We start from the raw sequence: 23,398 nt of genomic DNA, 5'->3' as shown, positions 1-23,398 counted from the left end.
CGTCCCGCAGACGTTTGTCGTGCTTGCGCTGTCATATGGACCACGACCCGAGCGGCAGCGAGCGGCAGTCGAGCAAAGTCGGGACAAGTCGGGACGGGGACAGGGACAGGGATAGGAATGGTGCGAATGCACTGCAAACTACGCAGACACCTGGTGTGAGGCGAGGCGAGGCGAGGCGAGGCGAGGCGAGGAAGCCCACATCGCTACCAGTGGGCCCTCCAGCACGACACTGCCACACCCCGCACAGGCCCTCCGCTGAACACCAGGGACAAGATGCGTCCTCCGCTAGTGTCGAAGGCTGCACGCGCCCAGCGAATGACAGGGGGTGCAACGAGCAGCAGTGCGTCTCACACACGCGGCGGTGCGCCCGCCAATTCGGCCGTCACTCTGCTGGGACGCCGGGCGCGCCTCCCCGCGCCGTCATCGAGGAACTGGCGGTTGCGGAAGGAAGCGCTTTCGTCAAATGCGGCCGAAAACTAACATTTTGTGTGTTGGGAGAAAAGCCGAACGCGAATTCTGCCGTGCTCCTACATTAGATGAGCGCCAACGGCCATACCATGATGAATACACCGGTTCTCGTCCGATCACCGAAGTTAAGCATCATCGGGCCCGGCTAGTACTTGGATGGGTGACCGCCTGGGAAACCCGGGTGCTGTTGGCTCCCTTCCTGTTTTTTTTTTTTTTTGTTATGTCGCCATCCCAAATTTCAAACTACCTTTCTGTTGTGACAAAGATGCTTCCTTAAGCCTTTTAAACTACTGTAATGGTACGAAAATGCAGTAATTAACTCAGTTTGAGGGAGAATGTGCTAACCAAGTTTGCCAAAAAGACTTTGAAAACGACAAAACAGTACGAATCGGCAGGTGATTTCTGAAATACGTCACCGCCTATTGTTGTGTAGGAGTGTAGAGTTCCAAATTTGATTTGTAACCACGAATTTATTCCTTAGTCGTCTCGTCTCGTCTCGTCCCGCAGACGTTTGTCGTGCTTGCGCTGTCATATGGACTACGACCCGAGCGGCAGCGAGCGGCAGTCGAGCAAAGTCGGGACAAGTCGGGACGGGGACAGGGACAGGGATAGGAATGGTGCGAATGCACTGCAAACTTACGCAGACACCTGGTGTGAGGCGAGGCGAGGCGAGGCGAGGCGAGGAAGCCCACATCGCTACCAGTGGGCCCTCCAGCACGACACTGCCACACCCCGCACAGGCCCTCCGCTGAACACCAGGGACAAGATGCGTCCTCCGCTAGTGTCGAAGGCTGCACGCGCCCAGCGAATGACAGGGGGTGCAACGAGCAGCAGTGCGTCTCACACACGCGGCGGTGCGCCCGCCAATTCGGCCGTCACTCTGCTGGGACGCCGGGCGCGCCTCCCCGCGCCGTCCTCGAGGAACTGGCGGTTGCAGAAGGAAGCGCTTTCGTCAAATGCGGCCGAAAACTAACATTTTGTGTGTTGGGAGAAAAGCCGAACGCGAATTCTGCCGTGCTCCTACATTAGATGAGCGCCAACGGCCATACCATGATGAATACACCGGTTCTCGTCCGATCACCGAAGTTAAGCATCATCGGGCCCGGCTAGTACTTGGATGGGTGACCGCCTGGGAAACCCGGGTGCTGTTGGCTCCCTTACTGTTTTTTTTTTTGTTATGTCGCCAGCCCAATTTTCAAACTACCTTTCTGTTGTGACAAAGATGCTTCCTTAAGCCTTTTAAACTACTGTAATGGAACGAAAATGCAGTAATTAACTCAGTTTGAGGGAGAATGTGCTAACCAAGTTTGCCAAGAAGACTTTGAAAACGACAAAACACTACGAATCGGCAGGTGATTTCTGAAATACGTCACCGCCTATTGTTGTGTAGGTGTGTTGAGTTCCAAATTTGATTTGTAACCACGAACTTATTCCTTAGTCGTCTCGTCTCGTCTCGTCTCGTCCCGCAGACGTTTGTCGTGCTTGCGCTGTCATATGGACCACGACCCGAGCGGCAGCGAGCGGCAGTCGAGCAAAGTCGGGACAAGTCGGGACGGGGACAGGGACAGGGATAGGAATGGTGCGAATGCACTGCAAACTACGCAGACACCTGGTGTGAGGCGAGGCGAGGCGAGGCGAGGCGAGGCGAGGAAGCCCACATCGCTACCAGTGGGCCCTCCAGCACGACACTGCCACACCCCGCACAGGCCCTCCGCTGAACACCAGGGACAAGATGCGTCCTCCGCTAGTGTCGAAGGCTGCACGCGCCCAGCGAATGACAGGGGGTGCAACGAGCAGCAGTGCGTCTCACACACGCGGCGGTGCGCCCGCCAATTCGGCCGTCACTCTGCTGGGACGCCGGGCGCGCCTCCCCGCGCCGTCCTCGAGGAACTGGCGGTTGCGGAAGGAAGCGCTTTCGTCAAATGCGGCCGAAAACTAACATTTTGTGTGTTGGGAGAAAAGCCGAACGCGAATTCTGCCGTGCTCCTACATTAGATGAGCGCCAACGGCCATACCATGATGAATACACCGGTTCTCGTCCGATCACCGAAGTTAAGCATCATCGGGCCCGGCTAGTACTTGGATGGGTGACCGCCTGGGAAACCCGGGTGCTGTTGGCTCCCTTCCTGTTTTTTTTTTTTTTTTGTTATGTCGCCATCCCAAATTTCAAACTACCTTTCTGTTGTGACAAAGATGCTTCCTTAAGCCTTTTAAACTACTGTAATGGTACGAAAATGCAGTAATTAACTCAGTTTGAGGGAGAATGTGCTAACCAAGTTTGCCAAAAAGACTTTGAAAACGACAAAACAGTACGAATCGGCAGGTGATTTCTGAAATACGTCACCGCCTATTGTTGTGTAGGAGTGTAGAGTTCCAAATTTGATTTGTAACCACGAATTTATTCCTTAGTCGTCTCGTCTCGTCTCGTCCCGCAGACGTTTGTCGTGCTTGCGCTGTCATATGGACTACGACCCGAGCGGCAGCGAGCGGCAGTCGAGCAAAGTCGGGACAAGTCGGGACGGGGACAGGGACAGGGATAGGAATGGTGCGAATGCACTGCAAACTTACGCAGACACCTGGTGTGAGGCGAGGCGAGGCGAGGCGAGGCGAGGAAGCCCACATCGCTACCAGTGGGCCCTCCAGCACGACACTGCCACACCCCACACAGGCCCTCCGCTGAACACCAGGGACAAGATGCGTCCTCCGCTAGTGTCGAAGGCTGCACGCGCCCAGCGAATGACAGGGGGTGCAACGAGCAGCAGTGCGTCTCACACACGCGGCGGTGCGCCCGCCAATTCGGCCGTCACTCTGCTGGGACGCCGGGCGCGCCTCCCCGCGCCGTCCTCGAGGAACTGGCGGTTGCGGAAGGAAGCGCTTTCGTCAAATGCGGCCGAAAACTAACATTTTGTGTGTTGGGAGAAAAGCCGAACGCGAATTCTGCCGTGCTCCTACATTAGATGAGCGCCAACGGCCATACCATGATGAATACACCGGTTCTCGTCCGATCACCGAAGTTAAGCATCATCGGGCCCGGCTAGTACTTGGATGGGTGACCGCCTGGGAAACCCGGGTGCTGTTGGCTCCCTTACTGTTTTTTTTTTTGTTATGTCGCCAGCCCAATTTTCAAACTACCTTTCTGTTGTGACAAAGATGCTTCCTTAAGCCTTTTAAACTACTGTAATGGAACGAAAATGCAGTAATTAACTCAGTTTGAGGGAGAATGTGCTAACCAAGTTTGCCAAGAAGACTTTGAAAACGACAAAACACTACGAATCGGCAGGTGATTTCTGAAATACGTCACCGCCTATTGTTGTGTAGGTGTGTTGAGTTCCAAATTTGATTTGTAACCACGAACTTATTCCTTAGTCGTCTCGTCTCGTCTCGTCTCGTCCCGCAGACGTTTGTCGTGCTTGCGCTGTCATATGGACCACGACCCGAGCGGCAGCGAGCGGCAGTCGAGCAAAGTCGGGACAAGTCGGGACGGGGACAGGGACAGGGATAGGAATGGTGCGAATGCACTGCAAACTACGCAGACACCTGGTGTGAGGCGAGGCGAGGCGAGGCGAGGCGAGGCGAGGAAGCCCACATCGCTACCAGTGGGCCCTCCAGCACGACACTGCCACACCCCGCACAGGCCCTCCGCTGAACACCAGGGACAAGATGCGTCCTCCGCTAGTGTCGAAGGCTGCACGCGCCCAGCGAATGACAGGGGGTGCAACGAGCAGCAGTGCGTCTCACACACGCGGCGGTGCGCCCGCCAATTCGGCCGTCACTCTGCTGGGACGCCGGGCGCGCCTCCCCGCGCCGTCCTCGAGGAACTGGCGGTTGCGGAAGGAAGCGCTTTCGTCAAATGCGGCCGAAAACTAACATTTTGTGTGTTGGGAGAAAAGCCGAACGCGAATTCTGCCGTGCTCCTACATTAGATGAGCGCCAACGGCCATACCATGATGAATACACCGGTTCTCGTCCGATCACCGAAGTTAAGCATCATCGGGCCCGGCTAGTACTTGGATGGGTGACCGCCTGGGAAACCCGGGTGCTGTTGGCTCCCTTACTGTTTTTTTTTTGTTATGTCGCCAGCCCAATTTTCAAACTACCTTTCTGTTGTGACAAAGATGCTTCCTTAAGCCTTTTAAACTACTGTAATGGAACGAAAATGCAGTAATTAACTCAGTTTGAGGGAGAATGTGCTAACCAAGTTTGCCAAGAAGACTTTGAAAACGACAAAACACTACGAATCGGCAGGTGATTTCTGAAATACGTCACCGCCTATTGTTGTGTAGGTGTGTTGAGTTCCAAATTTGATTTCTAACCACGAACTTATTCCTTAGTCGTCTCGTCTCGTCTCGTCTCGTCCCGCAGACGTTTGTCGTGCTTGCGCTGTCATATGGACCACGACCCGAGCGGCAGCGAGCGGCAGTCGAGCAAAGTCGGGACAAGTCGGGACGGGGACAGGGACAGGGATAGGAATGGTGCGAATGCACTGCAAACTACGCAGACACCTGGTGTGAGGCGAGGCGAGGCGAGGCGAGGCGAGGCGAGGAAGCCCACATCGCTACCAGTGGGCCCTCCAGCACGACACTGCCACACCCCGCACAGGCCCTCCGCTGAACACCAGGGACAAGATGCGTCCTCCGCTAGTGTCGAAGGCTGCACGCGCCCAGCGAATGACAGGGGGTGCAACGAGCAGCAGTGCGTCTCACACACGCGGCGGTGCGCCCGCCAATTCGGCCGTCACTCTGCTGGGACGCCGGGCGCGCCTCCCCGCGCCGTCATCGAGGAACTGGCGGTTGCGGAAGGAAGCGCTTTCGTCAAATGCGGCCGAAAACTAACATTTTGTGTGTTGGGAGAAAAGCCGAACGCGAATTCTGCCGTGCTCCTACATTAGATGAGCGCCAACGGCCATACCATGATGAATACACCGGTTCTCGTCCGATCACCGAAGTTAAGCATCATCGGGCCCGGCTAGTACTTGGATGGGTGACCGCCTGGGAAACCCGGGTGCTGTTGGCTCCCTTACTGTTTTTTTTTTGTTATGTCGCCAGCCCAATTTTCAAACTACCTTTCTGTTGTGACAAAGATGCTTCCTTAAGCCTTTTAAACTACTGTAATGGAACGAAAATGCAGTAATTAACTCAGTTTGAGGGAGAATGTGCTAACCAAGTTTGCCAAGAAGACTTTGAAAACGACAAAACACTACGAATCGGCAGGTGATTTCTGAAATACGTCACCGCCTATTGTTGTGTAGGTGTGTTGAGTTCCAAATTTGATTTGTAACCACGAACTTATTCCTTAGTCGTCTCGTCTCGTCTCGTCTCGTCCCGCAGACGTTTGTCGTGCTTGCGCTGTCATATGGACCACGACCCGAGCGGCAGCGAGCGGCAGTCGAGCAAAGTCGGGACAAGTCGGGACGGGGACAGGGACAGGGATAGGAATGGTGCGAATGCACTGCAAACTACGCAGACACCTGGTGTGAGGCGAGGCGAGGCGAGGCGAGGCGAGGAAGCCCACATCGCTACCAGTGGGCCCTCCAGCACGACACTGCCACACCCCGCACAGGCCCTCCGCTGAACACCAGGGACAAGATGCGTCCTCCGCTAGTGTCGAAGGCTGCACGCGCCCAGCGAATGACAGGGGGTGCAACGAGCAGCAGTGCGTCTCACACACGCGGCGGTGCGCCCGCCAATTCGGCCGTCACTCTGCTGGGACGCCGGGCGCGCCTCCCCGCGCCGTCCTCGAGGAACTGGCGGTTGCGGAAGGAAGCGCTTTCGTCAAATGCGGCCGAAAACTAACATTTTGTGTGTTGGGAGAAAAGCCGAACGCGAATTCTGCCGTGCTCCTACATTAGATGAGCGCCAACGGCCATACCATGATGAATACACCGGTTCTCGTCCGATCACCGAAGTTAAGCATCATCGGGCCCGGCTAGTACTTGGATGGGTGACCGCCTGGGAAACCCGGGTGCTGTTGGCTCCCTTACTGTTTTTTTTTTGTTATGTCGCCAGCCCAATTTTCAAACTACCTTTCTGTTGTGACAAAGATGCTTCCTTAAGCCTTTTAAACTACTGTAATGGAACGAAAATGCAGTAATTAACTCAGTTTGAGGGAGAATGTGCTAACCAAGTTTGCCAAGAAGACTTTGAAAACGACAAAACACTACGAATCGGCAGGTGATTTCTGAAATACGTCACCGCCTATTGTTGTGTAGGTGTGTTGAGTTCCAAATTTGATTTGTAACCACGAACTTATTCCTTAGTCGTCTCGTCTCGTCTCGTCTCGTCCCGCAGACGTTTGTCGTGCTTGCGCTGTCATATGGACCACGACCCGAGCGGCAGCGAGCGGCAGTCGAGCAAAGTCGGGACAAGTCGGGACGGGGACAGGGACAGGGATAGGAATGGTGCGAATGCACTGCAAACTACGCAGACACCTGGTGTGAGGCGAGGCGAGGCGAGGCGAGGCGAGGCGAGGAAGCCCACATCGCTACCAGTGGGCCCTCCAGCACGACACTGCCACACCCCGCACAGGCCCTCCGCTGAACACCAGGGACAAGATGCGTCCTCCGCTAGTGTCGAAGGCTGCACGCGCCCAGCGAATGACAGGGGGTGCAACGAGCAGCAGTGCGTCTCACACACGCGGCGGTGCGCCCGCCAATTCGGCCGTCACTCTGCTGGGACGCCGGGCGCGCCTCCCCGCGCCGTCCTCGAGGAACTGGCGGTTGCGGAAGGAAGCGCTTTCGTCAAATGCGGCCGAAAACTAACATTTTGTGTGTTGGGAGAAAAGCCGAACGCGAATTCTGCCGTGCTCCTACATTAGATGAGCGCCAACGGCCATACCATGATGAATACACCGGTTCTCGTCCGATCACCGAAGTTAAGCATCATCGGGCCCGGCTAGTACTTGGATGGGTGACCGCCTGGGAAACCCGGGTGCTGTTGGCTCCCTTCCTTTTTTTTTTTTTTTTGTTATGTCGCCATCCCAAATTTCAAACTACCTTTCTGTTGTGACAAAGATGCTTCCTTAAGCCTTTTAAACTACTGTAATGGTACGAAAATGCAGTAATTAACTCAGTTTGAGGGAGAATGTGCTAACCAAGTTTGCCAAAAAGACTTTGAAAACGACAAAACAGTACGAATCGGCAGGTGATTTCTGAAATACGTCACCGCCTATTGTTGTGTAGGAGTGTAGAGTTCCAAATTTGATTTGTAACCACGAATTTATTCCTTAGTCGTCTCGTCTCGTCTCGTCCCGCAGACGTTTGTCGTGCTTGCGCTGTCATATGGACTACGACCCGAGCGGCAGCGAGCGGCAGTCGAGCAAAGTCGGGACAAGTCGGGACGGGGACAGGGACAGGGATAGGAATGGTGCGAATGCACTGCAAACTTACGCAGACACCTGGTGTGAGGCGAGGCGAGGCGAGGCGAGGCGAGGCGAGGAAGCCCACATCGCTACCAGTGGGCCCTCCAGCACGACACTGCCACACCCCGCACAGGCCCTCCGCTGAACACCAGGGACAAGATGCGTCCTCCGCTAGTGTCGAAGGCTGCACGCGCCCAGCGAATGACAGGGGGTGCAACGAGCAGCAGTGCGTCTCACACACGCGGCGGTGCGCCCGCCAATTCGGCCGTCACTCTGCTGGGACGCCGGGCGCGCCTCCCCGCGCCGTCCTCGAGGAACTGGCGGTTGCGGAAGGAAGCGCTTTCGTCAAATGCGGCCGAAAACTAACATTTTGTGTGTTGGGAGAAAAGCCGAACGCGAATTCTGCCGTGCTCCTACATTAGATGAGCGCCAACGGCCATACCATGATGAATACACCGGTTCTCGTCCGATCACCGAAGTTAAGCATCATCGGGCCCGGCTAGTACTTGGATGGGTGACCGCCTGGGAAACCCGGGTGCTGTTGGCTCCCTTACTGTTTTTTTTTTTGTTATGTCGCCAGCCCAATTTTCAAACTACCTTTCTGTTGTGACAAAGATGCTTCCTTAAGCCTTTTAAACTACTGTAATGGAACGAAAATGCAGTAATTAACTCAGTTTGAGGGAGAATGTGCTAACCAAGTTTGCCAAGAAGACTTTGAAAACGACAAAACACTACGAATCGGCAGGTGATTTCTGAAATACGTCACCGCCTATTGTTGTGTAGGTGTGTTGAGTTCCAAATTTGATTTGTAACCACGAACTTATTCCTTAGTCGTCTCGTCTCGTCTCGTCTCGTCCCGCAGACGTTTGTCGTGCTTGCGCTGTCATATGGACCACGACCCGAGCGGCAGCGAGCGGCAGTCGAGCAAAGTCGGGACAAGTCGGGACGGGGACAGGGACAGGGATAGGAATGGTGCGAATGCACTGCAAACTACGCAGACACCTGGTGTGAGGCGAGGCGAGGCGAGGCGAGGCGAGGCGAGGAAGCCCACATCGCTACCAGTGGGCCCTCCAGCACGACACTGCCACACCCCGCACAGGCCCTCCGCTGAACACCAGGGACAAGATGCGTCCTCCGCTAGTGTCGAAGGCTGCACGCGCCCAGCGAATGACAGGGGGTGCAACGAGCAGCAGTGCGTCTCACACACGCGGCGGTGCGCCCGCCAATTCGGCCGTCACTCTGCTGGGACGCCGGGCGCGCCTCCCCGCGCCGTCCTCGAGGAACTGGCGGTTGCGGAAGGAAGCGCTTTCGTCAAATGCGGCCGAAAACTAACATTTTGTGTGTTGGGAGAAAAGCCGAACGCGAATTCTGCCGTGCTCCTACATTAGATGAGCGCCAACGGCCATACCATGATGAATACACCGGTTCTCGTCCGATCACCGAAGTTAAGCATCATCGGGCCCGGCTAGTACTTGGATGGGTGACCGCCTGGGAAACCCGGGTGCTGTTGGCTCCCTTCCTTTTTTTTTTTTTTTTGTTATGTCGCCATCCCAAATTTCAAACTACCTTTCTGTTGTGACAAAGATGCTTCCTTAAGCCTTTTAAACTACTGTAATGGTACGAAAATGCAGTAATTAACTCAGTTTGAGGGAGAATGTGCTAACCAAGTTTGCCAAAAAGACTTTGAAAACGACAAAACAGTACGAATCGGCAGGTGATTTCTGAAATACGTCACCGCCTATTGTTGTGTAGGAGTGTAGAGTTCCAAATTTGATTTGTAACCACGAATTTATTCCTTAGTCGTCTCGTCTCGTCTCGTCCCGCAGACGTTTGTCGTGCTTGCGCTGTCATATGGACTACGACCCGAGCGGCAGCGAGCGGCAGTCGAGCAAAGTCGGGACAAGTCGGGACGGGGACAGGGACAGGGATAGGAATGGTGCGAATGCACTGCAAACTTACGCAGACACCTGGTGTGAGGCGAGGCGAGGCGAGGCGAGGCGAGGCGAGGAAGCCCACATCGCTACCAGTGGGCCCTCCAGCACGACACTGCCACACCCCGCACAGGCCCTCCGCTGAACACCAGGGACAAGATGCGTCCTCCGCTAGTGTCGAAGGCTGCACGCGCCCAGCGAATGACAGGGGGTGCAACGAGCAGCAGTGCGTCTCACACACGCGGCGGTGCGCCCGCCAATTCGGCCGTCACTCTGCTGGGACGCCGGGCGCGCCTCCCCGCGCCGTCCTCGAGGAACTGGCGGTTGCGGAAGGAAGCGCTTTCGTCAAATGCGGCCGAAAACTAACATTTTGTGTGTTGGGAGAAAAGCCGAACGCGAATTCTGCCGTGCTCCTACATTAGATGAGCGCCAACGGCCATACCATGATGAATACACCGGTTCTCGTCCGATCACCGAAGTTAAGCATCATCGGGCCCGGCTAGTACTTGGATGGGTGACCGCCTGGGAAACCCGGGTGCTGTTGGCTCCCTTACTGTTTTTTTTTTTGTTATGTCGCCAGCCCAATTTTCAAACTACCTTTCTGTTGTGACAAAGATGCTTCCTTAAGCCTTTTAAACTACTGTAATGGAACGAAAATGCAGTAATTAACTCAGTTTGAGGGAGAATGTGCTAACCAAGTTTGCCAAGAAGACTTTGAAAACGACAAAACACTACGAATCGGCAGGTGATTTCTGAAATACGTCACCGCCTATTGTTGTGTAGGTGTGTTGAGTTCCAAATTTGATTTGTAACCACGAACTTATTCCTTAGTCGTCTCGTCTCGTCTCGTCTCGTCCCGCAGACGTTTGTCGTGCTTGCGCTGTCATATGGACCACGACCCGAGCGGCAGCGAGCGGCAGTCGAGCAAAGTCGGGACAAGTCGGGACGGGGACAGGGACAGGGATAGGAATGGTGCGAATGCACTGCAAACTACGCAGACACCTGGTGTGAGGCGAGGCGAGGCGAGGCGAGGCGAGGAAGCCCACATCGCTACCAGTGGGCCCTCCAGCACGACACTGCCACACCCCGCACAGGCCCTCCGCTGAACACCAGGGACAAGATGCGTCCTCCGCTAGTGTCGAAGGCTGCACGCGCCCAGCGAATGACAGGGGGTGCAACGAGCAGCAGTGCGTCTCACACACGCGGCGGTGCGCCCGCCAATTCGGCCGTCACTCTGCTGGGACGCCGGGCGCGCCTCCCCGCGCCGTCCTCGAGGAACTGGCGGTTGCGGAAGGAAGCGCTTTCGTCAAATGCGGCCGAAAACTAACATTTTGTGTGTTGGGAGAAAAGCCGAACGCGAATTCTGCCGTGCTCCTACATTAGATGAGCGCCAACGGCCATACCATGATGAATACACCGGTTCTCGTCCGATCACCGAAGTTAAGCATCATCGGGCCCGGCTAGTACTTGGATGGGTGACCGCCTGGGAAACCCGGGTGCTGTTGGCTCCCTTCCTTTTTTTTTTTTTTTTTGTTATGTCGCCATCCCAAATTTCAAACTACCTTTCTGTTGTGACAAAGATGCTTCCTTAAGCCTTTTAAACTACTGTAATGGTACGAAAATGCAGTAATTAACTCAGTTTGAGGGAGAATGTGCTAACCAAGTTTGCCAAAAAGACTTTGAAAACGACAAAACAGTACGAATCGGCAGGTGATTTCTGAAATACGTCACCGCCTATTGTTGTGTAGGAGTGTAGAGTTCCAAATTTGATTTGTAACCACGAATTTATTCCTTAGTCGTCTCGTCTCGTCTCGTCCCGCAGACGTTTGTCGTGCTTGCGCTGTCATATGGACTACGACCCGAGCGGCAGCGAGCGGCAGTCGAGCAAAGTCGGGACAAGTCGGGACGGGGACAGGGACAGGGATAGGAATGGTGCGAATGCACTGCAAACTTACGCAGACACCTGGTGTGAGGCGAGGCGAGGCGAGGCGAGGCGAGGAAGCCCACATCGCTACCAGTGGGCCCTCCAGCACGACACTGCCACACCCCGCACAGGCCCTCCGCTGAACACCAGGGACAAGATGCGTCCTCCGCTAGTGTCGAAGGCTGCACGCGCCCAGCGAATGACAGGGGGTGCAACGAGCAGCAGTGCGTCTCACACACGCGGCGGTGCGCCCGCCAATTCGGCCGTCACTCTGCTGGGACGCCGGGCGCGCCTCCCCGCGCCGTCCTCGAGGAACTGGCGGTTGCGGAAGGAAGCGCTTTCGTCAAATGCGGCCGAAAACTAACATTTTGTGTGTTGGGAGAAAAGCCGAACGCGAATTCTGCCGTGCTCCTACATTAGATGAGCGCCAACGGCCATACCATGATGAATACACCGGTTCTCGTCCGATCACCGAAGTTAAGCATCATCGGGCCCGGCTAGTACTTGGATGGGTGACCGCCTGGGAAACCCGGGTGCTGTTGGCTCCCTTACTGTTTTTTTTTTTGTTATGTCGCCAGCCCAATTTTCAAACTACCTTTCTGTTGTGACAAAGATGCTTCCTTAAGCCTTTTAAACTACTGTAATGGAACGAAAATGCAGTAATTAACTCAGTTTGAGGGAGAATGTGCTAACCAAGTTTGCCAAGAAGACTTTGAAAACGACAAAACACTACGAATCGGCAGGTGATTTCTGAAATACGTCACCGCCTATTGTTGTGTAGGTGTGTTGAGTTCCAAATTTGATTTGTAACCACGAACTTATTCCTTAGTCGTCTCGTCTCGTCTCGTCTCGTCCCGCAGACGTTTGTCGTGCTTGCGCTGTCATATGGACCACGACCCGAGCGGCAGCGAGCGGCAGTCGAGCAAAGTCGGGACAAGTCGGGACGGGGACAGGGACAGGGATAGGAATGGTGCGAATGCACTGCAAACTACGCAGACACCTGGTGTGAGGCGAGGCGAGGCGAGGCGAGGCGAGGAAGCCCACATCGCTACCAGTGGGCCCTCCAGCACGACACTGCCACACCCCGCACAGGCCCTCCGCTGAACACCAGGGACAAGATGCGTCCTCCGCTAGTGTCGAAGGCTGCACGCGCCCAGCGAATGACAGGGGGTGCAACGAGCAGCAGTGCGTCTCACACACGCGGCGGTGCGCCCGCCAATTCGGCCGTCACTCTGCTGGGACGCCGGGCGCGCCTCCCCGCGCCGTCATCGAGGAACTGGCGGTTGCGGAAGGAAGCGCTTTCGTCAAATGCGGCCGAAAACTAACATTTTGTGTGTTGGGAGAAAAGCCGAACGCGAATTCTGCCGTGCTCCTACATTAGATGAGCGCCAACGGCCATACCATGATGAATACACCGGTTCTCGTCCGATCACCGAAGTTAAGCATCATCGGGCCCGGCTAGTACTTGGATGGGTGACCGCCTGGGAAACCCGGGTGCTGTTGGCTCCCTTACTGTTTTTTTTTTGTTATGTCGCCAGCCCAATTTTCAAACTACCTTTCTGTTGTGACAAAGATGCTTCCTTAAGCCTTTTAAACTACTGTAATGGAACGAAAATGCAGTAATTAACTCAGTTTGAGGGAGAATGTGCTAACCAAGTTTGCCAAGAAGACTTTGAAAACGACAAAACACTACGAATCGGCAGGTGATTTCTGAAATACGTCACCGCCTATTGTTGTGTAGGTGTGTTGAGTTCCAAATTTGATTTGTAACCACGAACTTATTCCTTAGTCGTCTCGTCTCGTCTCGTCTCGTCCCGCAGACGTTTGTCGTGCTTGCGCTGTCATATGGACCACGACCCGAGCGGCAGCGAGCGGCAGTCGAGCAAAGTCGGGACAAGTCGGGACGGGGACAGGGACAGGGATAGGAATGGTGCGAATGCACTGCAAACTACGCAGACACCTGGTGTGAGGCGAGGCGAGGCGAGGCGAGGCGAGGCGAGGAAGCCCACATCGCTACCAGTGGGCCCTCCAGCACGACACTGCCACACCCCGCACAGGCCCTCCGCTGAACACCAGGGACAAGATGCGTCCTCCGCTAGTGTCGAAGGCTGCACGCGCCCAGCGAATGACAGGGGGTGCAACGAGCAGCAGTGCGTCTCACACACGCGGCGGTGCGCCCGCCAATTCGGCCGTCACTCTGCTGGGACGCCGGGCGCGCCTCCCCGCGCCGTCATCGAGGAACTGGCGGTTGCGGAAGGAAGCGCTTTCGTCAAATGCGGCCGAAAACTAACATTTTGTGTGTTGGGAGAAAAGCCGAACGCGAATTCTGCCGTGCTCCTACATTAGATGAGCGCCAACGGCCATACCATGATGAATACACCGGTTCTCGTCCGATCACCGAAGTTAAGCATCATCGGGCCCGGCTAGTACTTGGATGGGTGACCGCCTGGGAAACCCGGGTGCTGTTGGCTCCCTTACTGTTTTTTTTTTGTTATGTCGCCAGCCCAATTTTCAAACTACCTTTCTGTTGTGACAAAGATGCTTCCTTAAGCCTTTTAAACTACTGTAATGGAACGAAAATGCAGTAATTAACTCAGTTTGAGGGAGAATGTGCTAACCAAGTTTGCCAAGAAGACTTTGAAAACGACAAAACACTACGAATCGGCAGGTGATTTCTGAAATACGTCACCGCCTATTGTTGTGTAGGTGTGTTGAGTTCCAAATTTGATTTGTAACCACGAACTTATTCCTTAGTCGTCTCGTCTCGTCTCGTCTCGTCCCGCAGACGTTTGTCGTGCTTGCGCTGTCATATGGACCACGACCCGAGCGGCAGCGAGCGGCAGTCGAGCAAAGTCGGGACAAGTCGGGACGGGGACAGGGACAGGGATAGGAATGGTGCGAATGCACTGCAAACTACGCAGACACCTGGTGTGAGGCGAGGCGAGGCGAGGCGAGGCGAGGCGAGGAAGCCCACATCGCTACCAGTGGGCCCTCCAGCACGACACTGCCACACCCCGCACAGGCCCTCCGCTGAACACCAGGGACAAGATGCGTCCTCCGCTAGTGTCGAAGGCTGCACGCGCCCAGCGAATGACAGGGGGTGCAACGAGCAGCAGTGCGTCTCACACACGCGGCGGTGCGCCCGCCAATTCGGCCGTCACTCTGCTGGGACGCCGGGCGCGCCTCCCCGCGCCGTCATCGAGGAACTGGCGGTTGCGGAAGGAAGCGCTTTCGTCAAATGCGGCCGAAAACTAACATTTTGTGTGTTGGGAGAAAAGCCGAACGCGAATTCTGCCGTGCTCCTACATTAGATGAGCGCCAACGGCCATACCATGATGAATACACCGGTTCTCGTCCGATCACCGAAGTTAAGCATCATCGGGCCCGGCTAGTACTTGGATGGGTGACCGCCTGGGAAACCCGGGTGCTGTTGGCTCCCTTCCTGTTTTTTTTTTTTTTTGTTATGTCGCCATCCCAAATTTCAAACTACCTTTCTGTTGTGACAAAGATGCTTCCTTAAGCCTTTTAAACTACTGTAATGGTACGAAAATGCAGTAATTAACTCAGTTTGAGGGAGAATGTGCTAACGAAGTTTGCCAAAAAGACTTTGAAAACGACAAAACAGTACGAATCGGCAGGTGATTTCTGAAATACGTCACCGCCTATTGTTGTGTAGGAGTGTAGAGTTCCAAATTTGATTTGTAACCACGAATTTATTCCTTAGTCGTCTCGTCTCGTCTCGTCCCGCAGACGTTTGTCGTGCTTGCGCTGTCATATGGACTACGACCCGAGCGGCAGCGAGCGGCAGTCGAGCAAAGTCGGGACAAGTCGGGACGGGGACAGGGACAGGGATAGGAATGGTGCGAATGCACTGCAAACTTACGCAGACACCTGGTGTGAGGCGAGGCGAGGCGAGGCGAGGCGAGGCGAGGAAGCCCACATCGCTACCAGTGGGCCCTCCAGCACGACACTGCCACACCCCGCACAGGCCCTCCGCTGAACACCAGGGACAAGATGCGTCCTCCGCTAGTGTCGAAGGCTGCACGCGCCCAGCGAATGACAGGGGGTGCAACGAGCAGCAGAGCGTCTCACACACGCGGCGGTGCGCCCGCCAATTCGGCCGTCACTCTGCTGGGACGCCGGGCGCGCCTCCCCGCGCCGTCATCGAGGAACTGGCGGTTGCGGAAGGAAGCGCTTTCGTCAAATGCGGCCGAAAACTAACATTTTGTGTGTTGGGAGAAAAGCCGAACGCGAATTCTGCCGTGCTCCTACATTAGATGAGCGCCAACGGCCATACCATGATGAATACACCGGTTCTCGTCCGATCACCGAAGTTAAGCATCATCGGGCCCGGCTAGTACTTGGATGGGTGACCGCCTGGGAAACCCGGGTGCTGTTGGCTCCCTTACTGTTTTTTTTTTGTTATGTCGCCAGCCCAATTTTCAAACTACCTTTCTGTTGTGACAAAGATGCTTCCTTAAGCCTTTTAAACTACTGTAATGGAACGAAAATGCAGTAATTAACTCAGTTTGAGGGAGAATGTGCTAACCAAGTTTGCCAAGAAGACTTTGAAAACGACAAAACACTACGAATCGGCAGGTGATTTCTGAAATACGTCACCGCCTATTGTTGTGTAGGTGTGTTGAGTTCCAAATTTGATTTGTAACCACGAACTTATTCCTTAGTCGTCTCGTCTCGTCTCGTCTCGTCCCGCAGACGTTTGTCGTGCTTGCGCTGTCATATGGACCACGACCCGAGCGGCAGCGAGCGGCAGTCGAGCAAAGTCGGGACAAGTCGGGACGGGGACAGGGACAGGGATAGGAATGGTGCGAATGCACTGCAAACTACGCAGACACCTGGTGTGAGGCGAGGCGAGGCGAGGCGAGGCGAGGCGAGGAAGCCCACATCGCTACCAGTGGGCCCTCCAGCACGACACTGCCACACCCCGCACAGGCCCTCTGCTGAACACCAGGGACAAGATGCGTCCTCCGCTAGTGTCGAAGGCTGCACGCGCCCAGCGAATGACAGGGGGTGCAACGAGCAGCAGTGCGTCTCACACACGCGGCGGTGCGCCCGCCAATTCGGCCGTCACTCTGCTGGGACGCCGGGCGCGCCTCCCCGCGCCGTCATCGAGGAACTGGCGGTTGCGGAAGGAAGCGCTTTCGTCAAATGCGGCCGAAAACTAACATTTTGTGTGTTGGGAGAAAAGCCGAACGCGAATTCTGCCGTGCTCCTACATTAGATGAGCGCCAACGGCCATACCATGATGAATACACCGGTTCTCGTCCGATCACCGAAGTTAAGCATCATCGGGCCCGGCTAGTACTTGGATGGGTGACCGCCTGGGAAACCCGGGTGCTGTTGGCTCCCTTACTGTTTTTTTTTTGTTATGTCGCCAGCCCAATTTTCAAACTACCTTTCTGTTGTGACAAAGATGCTTCCTTAAGCCTTTTAAACTACTGTAATGGAACGAAAATGCAGTAATTAACTCAGTTTGAGGGAGAATGTGCTAACCAAGTTTGCCAAGAAGACTTTGAAAACGACAAAACACTACGAATCGGCAGGTGATTTCTGAAATACGTCACCGCCTATTGTTGTGTAGGTGTGTTGAGTTCCAAATTTGATTTGTAACCACGAACTTATTCCTTAGTCGTCTCGTCTCGTCTCGTCTCGTCCCGCAGACGTTTGTCGTGCTTGCGCTGTCATATGGACCAAGACCCGAGCGGCAGCGAGCGGCAGTCGAGCAAAGTCGGGACAAGTCGGGACGGGGACAGGGACAGGGATAGGAATGGTGCGAATGCACTGCAAACTACGCAGACACCTGGTGTGAGGCGAGGCGAGGCGAGGCGAGGCGAGGCGAGGAAGCCCACATCGCTACCAGTGGGCCCTCCAGCACGACACTGCCACACCCCGCACAGGCCCTCCGCTGAACACCAGGGACAAGATGCGTCCTCCGCTAGTGTCGAAGGCTGCACGCGCCCAGCGAATGACAGGGGGTGCAACGAGCAGCAGTGCGTCTCACACACGCGGCGGTGCGCCCGCCAATTCGGCCGTCACTCTGCTGGGACGCCGGGCGCGCCTCCCCGCGCCGTCCTCGAGGAACTGGCGGTTGCGGAAGGAAGCGCTTTCGTCAAATGCGGCCGAAAACTAACATTTTGTGTGTTGGGAGAAAAGCCGAACGCGAATTCTGCCGTGCTCCTACATTAGATGAGCGCCAACGGCCATACCATGATGAATACACCGGTTCTCGTCCGATCACCGAAGTTAAGCATCATCGGGCCCGGCTAGTACTTGGATGGGTGACCGCCTGGGAAACCCGGGTGCTGTTGGCTCCCTTACTGTTTTTTTTTTTGTTATGTCGCCAGCCCAATTTTCAAACTACCTTTCTGTTGTGACAAAGATGCTTCCTTAAGCCTTTTAAACTACTGTAATGGAACGAAAATGCAGTAATTAACTCAGTTTGAGGGAGAATGTGCTAACCAAGTTTGCCAAGAAGACTTTGAAAACGACAAAACACTACGAATCGGCAGGTGATTTCTGAAATACGTCACCGCCTATTGTTGTGTAGGTGTGTTGAGTTCCAAATTTGATTTGTAACCACGAACTTATTCCTTAGTCGTCTCGTCTCGTCTCGTCTCGTCCCGCAGACGTTTGTCGTGCTTGCGCTGTCATATGGACTACGACCCGAGCGGCAGCGAGCGGCAGTCGAGCAAAGTCGGGACAAGTCGGGACGGGGACAGGGACAGGGATAGGAATGGTGCGAATGCACTGCAAACTTACGCAGACACCTGGTGTGAGGCGAGGCGAGGCGAGGCGAGGCGAGGAAGCCCACATCGCTACCAGTGGGCCCTCCAGCACGACACTGCCACACCCCGCACAGGCCCTCCGCTGAACACCAGGGACAAGATGCGTCCTCCGCTAGTGTCGAAGGCTGCACGCGCCCAGCGAATGACAGGGGGTGCAACGAGCAGCAGTGCGTCTCACACACGCGGCGGTGCGCCCGCCAATTCGGCCGTCACTCTGCTGGGACGCCGGGCGCGCCTCCCCGCGCCGTCCTCGAGGAACTGGCGGTTGCGGAAGGAAGCGCTTTCGTCAAATGCGGCCGAAAACTAACATTTTGTGTGTTGGGAGAAAAGCCGAACGCGAATTCTGCCGTGCTCCTACATTAGATGAGCGCCAACGGCCATACCATGATGAATACACCGGTTCTCGTCCGATCACCGAAGTTAAGCATCATCGGGCCCGGCTAGTACTTGGATGGGTGACCGCCTGGGAAACCCGGGTGCTGTTGGCTCCCTTACTGTTTTTTTTTTTGTTATGTCGCCAGCCCAATTTTCAAACTACCTTTCTGTTGTGACAAAGATGCTTCCTTAAGCCTTTTAAACTACTGTAATGGAACGAAAATGCAGTAATTAACTCAGTTTGAGGGAGAATGTGCTAACCAAGTTTGCCAAGAAGACTTTGAAAACGACAAAACACTACGAATCGGCAGGTGATTTCTGAAATACGTCACCGCCTATTGTTGTGTAGGTGTGTTGAGTTCCAAATTTGATTTGTAACCACGAACTTATTCCTTAGTCGTCTCGTCTCGTCTCGTCTCGTCCCGCAGACGTTTGTCGTGCTTGCGCTGTCATATGGACCACGACCCGAGCGGCAGCGAGCGGCAGTCGAGCAAAGTCGGGACAAGTCGGGACGGGGACAGGGACAGGGATAGGAATGGTGCGAATGCACTGCAAACTACGCAGACACCTGGTGTGAGGCGAGGCGAGGCGAGGCGAGGCGAGGCGAGGAAGCCCACATCGCTACCAGTGGGCCCTCCAGCACGACACTGCCACACCCCGCACAGGCCCTCCGCTGAACACCAGGGACAAGATGCGTCCTCCGCTAGTGTCGAAGGCTGCACGCGCCCAGCGAATGACAGGGGGTGCAACGAGCAGCAGTGCGTCTCACACACGCGGCGGTGCGCCCGCCAATTCGGCCGTCACTCTGCTGGGACGCCGGGCGCGCCTCCCCGCGCCGTCATCGAGGAACTGGCGGTTGCGGAAGGAAGCGCTTTCGTCAAATGCGGCCGAAAACTAACATTTTGTGTGTTGGGAGAAAAGCCGAACGCGAATTCTGCCGTGCTCCTACATTAGATGAGCGCCAACGGCCATACCATGATGAATACACCGGTTCTCGTCCGATCACCGAAGTTAAGCATCATCGGGCCCGGCTAGTACTTGGATGGGTGACCGCCTGGGAAACCCGGGTGCTGTTGGCTCCCTTCCTGTTTTTTTTTTTTTTGTTATGTCGCCATCCCAAATTTCAAACTACCTTTCTGTTGTGACAAAGATGCTTCCTTAAGCCTTTTAAACTACTGTAATGGTACGAAAATGCAGTAATTAACTCAGTTTGAGGGAGAATGTGCTAACCAAGTTTGCCAAAAAGACTTTGAAAACGACAAAACAGTACGAATCGGCAGGTGATTTCTGAAATACGTCACCGCCTATTGTTGTGTAGGAGTGTAGAGTTCCAAATTTGATTTGTAACCACGAATTTATTCCTTAGTCGTCTCGTCTCGTCTCGTCCCGCAGACGTTTGTCGTGCTTGCGCTGTCATATGGACTACGACCCGAGCGGCAGCGAGCGGCAGTCGAGCAAAGTCGGGACAAGTCGGGACGGGGACAGGGACAGGGATAGGAATGGTGCGAATGCACTGCAAACTTACGCAGACACCTGGTGTGAGGCGAGGCGAGGCGAGGCGAGGCGAGGAAGCCCACATCGCTACCAGTGGGCCCTCCAGCACGACACTGCCACACCCCGCACAGGCCCTCCGCTGAACACCAGGGACAAGATGCGTCCTCCGCTAGTGTCGAAGGCTGCACGCGCCCAGCGAATGACAGGGGGTGCAACGAGCAGCAGTGCGTCTCACACACGCGGCGGTGCGCCCGCCAATTCGGCCGTCACTCTGCTGGGACGCCGGGCGCGCCTCCCCGCGCCGTCCTCGAGGAACTGGCGGTTGCGGAAGGAAGCGCTTTCGTCAAATGCGGCCGAAAACTAACATTTTGTGTGTTGGGAGAAAAGCCGAACGCGAATTCTGCCGTGCTCCTACATTAGATGAGCGCCAACGGCCATACCATGATGAATACACCGGTTCTCGTCCGATCACCGAAGTTAAGCATCATCGGGCCCGGCTAGTACTTGGATGGGTGACCGCCTGGGAAACCCGGGTGCTGTTGGCTCCCTTACTGTTTTTTTTTTTGTTATGTCGCCAGCCCAATTTTCAAACTACCTTTCTGTTGTGACAAAGATGCTTCCTTAAGCCTTTTAAACTACTGTAATGGAACGAAAATGCAGTAATTAACTCAGTTTGAGGGAGAATGTGCTAACCAAGTTTGCCAAGAAGACTTTGAAAACGACAAAACACTACGAATCGACAGGTGATTTCTGAAATACGTCACCGCCTATTGTTGTGTAGGTGTGTTGAGTTCCAAATTTGATTTGTAACCACGAACTTATTCCTTAGTCGTCTCGTCTCGTCTCGTCTCGTCCCGCAGACGTTTGTCGTGCTTGCGCTGTCATATGGACCACGACCCGAGCGGCAGCGAGCGGCAGTCGAGCAAAGTCGGGACAAGTCGGGACGGGGACAGGGACAGGGATAGGAATGGTGCGAATGCACTGCAAACTACGCAGACACCTGGTGTGAGGCGAGGCGAGGCGAGGCGAGGCGAGGCGAGGAAGCCCACATCGCTACCAGTGGGCCCTCCAGCACGACACTGCCACACCCCGCACAGGCCCTCCGCTGAACACCAGGGACAAGATGCGTCCTCCGCTAGTGTCGAAGGCTGCACGCGCCCAGCGAATGACAGGGGGTGCAACGAGCAGCAGTGCGTCTCACACACGCGGCGGTGCGCCCGCCAATTCGGCCGTCACTCTGCTGGGACGCCGGGCGCGCCTCCCCGCGCCGTCCTCGAGGAACTGGCGGTTGCGGAAGGAAGCGCTTTCGTCAAATGCGGCCGAAAACTAACATTTTGTGTGTTGGGAGAAAAGCCGAACGCGAATTCTGCCGTGCTCCTACATTAGATGAGCGCCAACGGCCATACCATGATGAATACACCGGTTCTCGTCCGATCACCGAAGTTAAGCATCATCGGGCCCGGCTAGTACTTGGATGGGTGACCGCCTGGGAAACCCGGGTGCTGTTGGCTCCCTTACTGTTTTTTTTTTGTTATGTCGCCAGCCCAATTTTCAAACTACCTTTCTGTTGTGACAAAGATGCTTCCTTAAGCCTTTTAAACTACTGTAATGGAACGAAAATGCAGTAATTAACTCAGTTTGAGGGAGAATGTGCTAACCAAGTTTGCCAAGAAGACTTTGAAAACGACAAAACACTACGAATCGGCAGGTGATTTCTGAAATACGTCACCGCCTATTGTTGTGTAGGTGTGTTGAGTTCCAAATTTGATTTGTAACCACGAACTTATTCCTTAGTCGTCTCGTCTCGTCTCGTCTCGTCCCGCAGACGTTTGTCGTGCTTGCGCTGTCATATGGACCACGACCCGAGCGGCAGCGAGCGGCAGTCGAGCAAAGTCGGGACAAGTCGGGACGGGGACAGGGACAGGGATAGGAATGGTGCGAATGCACTGCAAACTACGCAGACACCTGGTGTGAGGCGAGGCGAGGCGAGGCGAGGCGAGGCGAGGAAGCCCACATCGCTACCAGTGGGCCCTCCAGCACGACACTGCCACACCCCGCACAGGCCCTCCGCTGAACACCAGGGACAAGATGCGTCCTCCGCTAGTGTCGAAGGCTGCACGCGCCCAGCGAATGACAGGGGGTGCAACGAGCAGCAGTGCGTCTCACACACGCGGCGGTGCGCCCGCCAATTCGGCCGTCACTCTGCTGGGACGCCGGGCGCGCCTCCCCGCGCCGTCATCGAGGAACTGGCGGTTGCGGAAGGAAGCGCTTTCGTCAAATGCGGCCGAAAACTAACATTTTGTGTGTTGGGAGAAAAGCCGAACGCGAATTCTGCCGTGCTCCTACATTAGATGAGCGCCAACGGCCATACCATGATGAATACACCGGTTCTCGTCCGATCACCGAAGTTAAGCATCATCGGGCCCGGCTAGTACTTGGATGGGTGACCGCCTGGGAAACCCGGGTGCTGTTGGCTCCCTTCCTGTTTTTTTTTTTTTTTGTTATGTCGCCATCCCAAATTTCAAACTACCTTTCTGTTGTGACAAAGATGCTTCCTTAAGCCTTTTAAACTACTGTAATGGTACGAAAATGCAGTAATTAACTCAGTTTGAGGGAGAATGTGCTAACCAAGTTTGCCAAAAAGACTTTGAAAACGACAAAACAGTACGAATCGGCAGGTGATTTCTGAAATACGTCACCGCCTATTGTTGTGTAGGAGTGTAGAGTTCCAAATTTGATTTGTAACCACGAATTTATTCCTTAGTCGTCTCGTCTCGTCTCGTCCCGCAGACGTTTGTCGTGCTTGCGCTGTCATATGGACTACGACCCGAGCGGCAGCGAGCGGCAGTCGAGCAAAGTCGGGACAAGTCGGGACGGGGACAGGGACAGGGATAGGAATGGTGCGAATGCACTGCAAACTTACGCAGACACCTGGTGTGAGGCGAGGCGAGGCGAGGCGAGGCGAGGAAGCCCACATCGCTACCAGTGGGCCCTCCAGCACGACACTGCCACACCCCGCACAGGCCCTCCGCTGAACACCAGGG

The 23,398-nt window shown here is 55.1% G+C and overlaps 24 non-coding genes across 24 annotated transcripts; all 24 read left to right on the top strand.

Annotated features, from left to right (window-relative positions):
- Nucleotides 1-542: 542 nt before the first annotated feature.
- Nucleotides 543-661, top strand: LOC126090275 (5S ribosomal RNA). Its single transcript, XR_007521132.1, has one exon. It is a non-coding gene; the product is annotated as a 5S ribosomal RNA (ribosomal RNA).
- Nucleotides 662-1,503: 842 nt separating this feature from the next.
- Nucleotides 1,504-1,622, top strand: LOC126090274 (5S ribosomal RNA). Its single transcript, XR_007521131.1, has one exon. It is a non-coding gene; the product is annotated as a 5S ribosomal RNA (ribosomal RNA).
- An 847-nt stretch (nucleotides 1,623-2,469) lies between these two features.
- Nucleotides 2,470-2,588, top strand: LOC126090273 (5S ribosomal RNA). Its single transcript, XR_007521130.1, has one exon. It is a non-coding gene; the product is annotated as a 5S ribosomal RNA (ribosomal RNA).
- Nucleotides 2,589-3,431: 843 nt separating this feature from the next.
- Nucleotides 3,432-3,550, top strand: LOC126090272 (5S ribosomal RNA). The gene has a single exon (XR_007521129.1). It is a non-coding gene; the product is annotated as a 5S ribosomal RNA (ribosomal RNA).
- An 847-nt stretch (nucleotides 3,551-4,397) lies between these two features.
- Nucleotides 4,398-4,516, top strand: LOC126090271 (5S ribosomal RNA). The gene has a single exon (XR_007521128.1). It is a non-coding gene; the product is annotated as a 5S ribosomal RNA (ribosomal RNA).
- Nucleotides 4,517-5,362: 846 nt separating this feature from the next.
- LOC126090270 (5S ribosomal RNA) lies at nucleotides 5,363-5,481 on the top strand. The gene has a single exon (XR_007521127.1). It is a non-coding gene; the product is annotated as a 5S ribosomal RNA (ribosomal RNA).
- Nucleotides 5,482-6,322: 841 nt separating this feature from the next.
- Nucleotides 6,323-6,441, top strand: LOC126090269 (5S ribosomal RNA). The gene has a single exon (XR_007521126.1). It is a non-coding gene; the product is annotated as a 5S ribosomal RNA (ribosomal RNA).
- An 846-nt stretch (nucleotides 6,442-7,287) lies between these two features.
- Nucleotides 7,288-7,406, top strand: LOC126090267 (5S ribosomal RNA). The gene has a single exon (XR_007521124.1). It is a non-coding gene; the product is annotated as a 5S ribosomal RNA (ribosomal RNA).
- An 846-nt stretch (nucleotides 7,407-8,252) lies between these two features.
- On the top strand, nucleotides 8,253-8,371 carry LOC126090266 (5S ribosomal RNA). Its single transcript, XR_007521123.1, has one exon. It is a non-coding gene; the product is annotated as a 5S ribosomal RNA (ribosomal RNA).
- An 847-nt stretch (nucleotides 8,372-9,218) lies between these two features.
- Nucleotides 9,219-9,337, top strand: LOC126090265 (5S ribosomal RNA). The gene has a single exon (XR_007521122.1). It is a non-coding gene; the product is annotated as a 5S ribosomal RNA (ribosomal RNA).
- Nucleotides 9,338-10,183: 846 nt separating this feature from the next.
- LOC126090264 (5S ribosomal RNA) lies at nucleotides 10,184-10,302 on the top strand. The gene has a single exon (XR_007521121.1). It is a non-coding gene; the product is annotated as a 5S ribosomal RNA (ribosomal RNA).
- An 842-nt stretch (nucleotides 10,303-11,144) lies between these two features.
- On the top strand, nucleotides 11,145-11,263 carry LOC126090263 (5S ribosomal RNA). The gene has a single exon (XR_007521120.1). It is a non-coding gene; the product is annotated as a 5S ribosomal RNA (ribosomal RNA).
- An 842-nt stretch (nucleotides 11,264-12,105) lies between these two features.
- LOC126090262 (5S ribosomal RNA) lies at nucleotides 12,106-12,224 on the top strand. The gene has a single exon (XR_007521119.1). It is a non-coding gene; the product is annotated as a 5S ribosomal RNA (ribosomal RNA).
- An 842-nt stretch (nucleotides 12,225-13,066) lies between these two features.
- Nucleotides 13,067-13,185, top strand: LOC126090261 (5S ribosomal RNA). The gene has a single exon (XR_007521118.1). It is a non-coding gene; the product is annotated as a 5S ribosomal RNA (ribosomal RNA).
- An 846-nt stretch (nucleotides 13,186-14,031) lies between these two features.
- On the top strand, nucleotides 14,032-14,150 carry LOC126090260 (5S ribosomal RNA). The gene has a single exon (XR_007521117.1). It is a non-coding gene; the product is annotated as a 5S ribosomal RNA (ribosomal RNA).
- Nucleotides 14,151-14,996: 846 nt separating this feature from the next.
- On the top strand, nucleotides 14,997-15,115 carry LOC126090259 (5S ribosomal RNA). The gene has a single exon (XR_007521116.1). It is a non-coding gene; the product is annotated as a 5S ribosomal RNA (ribosomal RNA).
- An 847-nt stretch (nucleotides 15,116-15,962) lies between these two features.
- LOC126090258 (5S ribosomal RNA) lies at nucleotides 15,963-16,081 on the top strand. The gene has a single exon (XR_007521115.1). It is a non-coding gene; the product is annotated as a 5S ribosomal RNA (ribosomal RNA).
- An 846-nt stretch (nucleotides 16,082-16,927) lies between these two features.
- On the top strand, nucleotides 16,928-17,046 carry LOC126090256 (5S ribosomal RNA). The gene has a single exon (XR_007521113.1). It is a non-coding gene; the product is annotated as a 5S ribosomal RNA (ribosomal RNA).
- An 846-nt stretch (nucleotides 17,047-17,892) lies between these two features.
- LOC126090255 (5S ribosomal RNA) lies at nucleotides 17,893-18,011 on the top strand. Its single transcript, XR_007521112.1, has one exon. It is a non-coding gene; the product is annotated as a 5S ribosomal RNA (ribosomal RNA).
- Nucleotides 18,012-18,854: 843 nt separating this feature from the next.
- Nucleotides 18,855-18,973, top strand: LOC126090254 (5S ribosomal RNA). The gene has a single exon (XR_007521111.1). It is a non-coding gene; the product is annotated as a 5S ribosomal RNA (ribosomal RNA).
- An 847-nt stretch (nucleotides 18,974-19,820) lies between these two features.
- Nucleotides 19,821-19,939, top strand: LOC126090253 (5S ribosomal RNA). Its single transcript, XR_007521110.1, has one exon. It is a non-coding gene; the product is annotated as a 5S ribosomal RNA (ribosomal RNA).
- An 841-nt stretch (nucleotides 19,940-20,780) lies between these two features.
- On the top strand, nucleotides 20,781-20,899 carry LOC126090252 (5S ribosomal RNA). Its single transcript, XR_007521109.1, has one exon. It is a non-coding gene; the product is annotated as a 5S ribosomal RNA (ribosomal RNA).
- An 847-nt stretch (nucleotides 20,900-21,746) lies between these two features.
- On the top strand, nucleotides 21,747-21,865 carry LOC126090250 (5S ribosomal RNA). The gene has a single exon (XR_007521108.1). It is a non-coding gene; the product is annotated as a 5S ribosomal RNA (ribosomal RNA).
- An 846-nt stretch (nucleotides 21,866-22,711) lies between these two features.
- Nucleotides 22,712-22,830, top strand: LOC126090249 (5S ribosomal RNA). Its single transcript, XR_007521107.1, has one exon. It is a non-coding gene; the product is annotated as a 5S ribosomal RNA (ribosomal RNA).
- The last annotated feature ends 568 nt before the right edge of the window (nucleotides 22,831-23,398 follow it).

This window comes from Schistocerca cancellata, chromosome 6 (assembly GCF_023864275.1).
Source record: "Schistocerca cancellata isolate TAMUIC-IGC-003103 chromosome 6, iqSchCanc2.1, whole genome shotgun sequence".
In the NCBI taxonomy this organism is placed as follows: Eukaryota; Metazoa; Arthropoda; class Insecta; order Orthoptera; family Acrididae; genus Schistocerca; species Schistocerca cancellata.
The sequence above is the reverse complement of the archived record's forward strand: the minus strand, read 5'-3'. Positions and strand labels throughout refer to the sequence as shown.